Source organism: Arachis hypogaea, chromosome 17 (genome assembly GCF_003086295.3).
Source record: "Arachis hypogaea cultivar Tifrunner chromosome 17, arahy.Tifrunner.gnm2.J5K5, whole genome shotgun sequence".
Taxonomy (NCBI): domain Eukaryota; kingdom Viridiplantae; phylum Streptophyta; class Magnoliopsida; order Fabales; family Fabaceae; genus Arachis; species Arachis hypogaea.
Genome location: NC_092052.1, coordinates 61,145,172 through 61,148,833, shown reverse-complemented (window position 1 = coordinate 61,148,833; position 3,662 = coordinate 61,145,172).

Below are 3,662 nucleotides of genomic sequence, written 5' to 3'. Positions count from 1 at the left end.
TGTAGCTACCATGTAGTGAGAACCTTACTTTTATTTGGCATTAGCCCCCGCCTATGTTCTATTTGCCTTGATATCTTTGTTATAGGCTTAATTTTCTTTCCTTTTCTTTCCTTTTAGGTTGTCCACCAAAATAAGGAAGAAGGAAAAGTTTCTAAATGGGGCAACAAATAAGTTCATATGCACAACCTTTTGAAGTAGCTCATCAGTTGTAGCAATCCATCCACATTGCTCTCCTTTGCATATACCGAGGACGGTGCAATCTTCAAGTGTGGGGAGGTCGTCCGACCGATCTCCATGGGTAACAATTTTATTTTTCAACACCAGTGTTAGATTAGTTGTTGCATTGCATGTTAGGTTGCATGCTAGTTAGAATTTGTACATATTTTGCCACTTTTTTTTATGATTAGAACTACTTGGTTAGGGTGATGATTCCTTTTCCAAGAAACTGTTTATAGGGCGCCCTACCAATTTGGAAAATTTTTGTGATAAACTTGAATGAAAGAATTTATTTTAGAACATGGTTTTGAGCTAAGAACACAAGCTTGTGAGATTTGAGCCTAATGACGTGGTTACATCTTATAACCACTTATTTTCCCTTTCTTGTATGCATTGCTCTCTTTCTATGATTGTGATCTTTGATTTGTTTGATTCTTTATGTCCATTATTTTGTGTATTCATGCATTTATATGATTGAAGCCATCATTTCATGTAGCTTACTTACTCAAATAGCCTACCTTTTATCAACCTTTGTTAGCCAACTTTGAGCCTACGACTAACCTACTTTGTTCTTTAATTTAGCACATTACAAGCCTTAAAGCGAAAATAATAAATGTCCTTAATTTGGATCTTTGATTAGCTTAGGCTAGTGTGAGTGTGTATCATTCAAGTGTGGGAAAACTTGGGACATTGGTTGGGATAAAAGGGTGTATTGTATTGTTGTTGGTAATATTGGGAATTGGGTACATGCTCATGTGTTAATTAAATGTAAAACCATATGCATTGATACTTTTGTATATACTTTATTGAAAAAAGAAAAAAATGAGAAAATAAAAAGAAGAAAAAAATATATGTAGATATCAAAAGAAAAAGAAAAAAAATAGAAAGAGAAGAAAAAGAAAAGAAAAGTAATAAAAAGGGGACAAAATGCCCCAAGTGAAGCTTAATACTAATCAATGCATATGTGTTGTGATCAAGGAAAAAAAATGCATGAGTATGTAAAAAAAGTGAAGAATGGGTAGTTAGGTTTGTTTATAATTGTATAGGTTGCTATACAGGTTAGGTGGAAGTCTAAGCTTATCAAAGATTCAAATTTCAAGTCCACTTGACCAAATATGCATCCTACCTTGACCCTAACCCCATTACAACCTATGAAAAGACTTCATGATGAATGTATGCATGCATGAAATAAATGTTGATTGTTAGATGAAAAACAAATCTTGAAAAGCATGATTAGGAGAGAATTGAGAGAATCGACCCTACACACTTGAGCGACTAGAGTGCAAACACTTCCGGTGAGGGTTCGACGCTCAATTCCTTGATTCCCAGCTTTCATGAGCGTTCTTCTTGCAAGTCTACTTGAACTTCATTTTTATACTTGAATTGGTAAGATTCATGAGTCGTCATATGACCTTAGCCCTACCCGTTTATACATGCTCTTGGAGGATTGATTTATTTTTAACCAAGTAGGTAGAATCATTTTGCATTTAGTTACATTCATATAGATAGATGCATTAAGGTTATTTGCATTGAATAAATGTCCATATCCCTTCTCTTATCCTTCTTGGTTTAGCATGAGGACATGCTATGGTTTAAGTGTGGGGAGGTTGATAAACCCCATTTTTAGGGTTTATCTTGTGTTGAATTTAGAGGGTTTTGTCAACTTCTCTCCCATTTATTCACTAAGATAATATGGTTTTGTAAATTCTCCTTTAATTGTGCTTAAGAGTGAAAACATGCTTTTTAGGTCTTAAAATAGCTAAATTTAATTCACCTTAACTCCATTAGATGCCTTGATATGTTTGTTAAGTGATTTCAGATTTAGGAGGCAAGGATTGGATTGAGGGAATAAAGAAAAAGCATGTAGAAATGGAGAACTCATGAAGAAATGAAGGAATCGCAAAGTTGTCAAGCCCGACCTCTTTGCACTTAATTGATCATAACTTGAGCTACAGAGATCCAAATGATACAGTTCTAGTTGTGTTGGAAAGCTAATATCCGGGGCTTCAAAATGATATAAAATATGCCATAGTTGCAACAAGTTTAGGGATGCGCACATGCACAATACGCGTATGCACCGATGTTGCACGTGACTCACTAAAGTGCAACTCGTGGCCAGCGATTTCTGAAGAATTTTGGGCCCAATCCAACTCATTTCTGATGCTATTTAACCCAAGAATTGAAGAGAGATGAGACACTTAGACACTTAGTTAGATTTAGTTTAGTTTTGGGAGGAAAAGTTAGTTTCTAGAGAGAGAAGCTCTCACTTCTCTCTAGAATTAGGATTAAGTTAGATCTAGATTAGACTTTCTTAGATCTAGGTCAATTTCATGCTTAGATTTACTTTTCCTTTTGTAATTCTTCTTCTTCTACTTCTCTTCACTCTAGTTTAGCATTTAATTTTTGTAATTCCCTACTTTTATGTCGATGCTCTTTTGCTCTTCCCTTTTCCTTTTAAATCAATGAATGTTTTGATTTCCTTTATTGTTCATTTGATTTGTTGTTGTTTAATTCCTTGCAATTGAGTAGTGTAGATTTACTTTCCTTGCAACTTTACTACGATTTCCTTTTATTCCTTCCAAGTGTTTGATGAAATGCTTGGAAGGATGTTAGAGTAGAATTTTATGCTCTTGGCTTGGAAAGGTAACTTAGGAACTATTGAGTTACTAATGTCCAAGTAATTGATGATTGGGAGCCGTTGACTCTAATTCTCATTAATTCAATTAGTAGAGAGCTAGGACTTGTGGACTTGGATTGATATAGCTCATTTGACTTTCCTTTACTAGTTAGAGGATGATTTAATGGGATTGATCCTTACCAATTCTCATGTTGTGGTTTGTGATAGGGATAGAGATACTTGACCACCAACCCTTGCCAAGACCTTTTTGTTATTTGAATTTCCTTGCCATTTATCTTTCATGTCTCTTATCAAAACCCCAAACATAACTCATAACCAATAACAAGAACACTTTCTTGCAATTCCTAGGGAGAACGACCCGAGGTTCCAATACTTTGGTTTATAAATTTAGGGGTTTGTTTTAGTGACAAACAATCTTTTGTATGAAAGGATTATTGTTTGGTTTAGAAACTATACTTTGACGAGATTTCATTAGTGAAACTCTATACCATCAAAAATCCAATCATCATGCGTCTCTGACGCGTGCGCCTCCTTTTGCGCTTTTTGCTCACCAACGCGTACGCGTCATTTACGCGTACGCGTCACCATCAATCTTCAGCTCCAAACATGCTCGCGCGCCCCTTCTACGCGTACGCGTCGTTGATAGCGTTAACTTAGTGAACGCTGCCCACGCGTGCGCGTCCTTCACGCGTGCACGTGGGTAGCAAAATTCCAACTCCAAGCTTCAGCTTCACCCACACGTTCGCGTGGTCCCTCCCAGGTGCTCCATCGACGCGTGCGCATCATGCACGCGTGCGCGTCGATTACA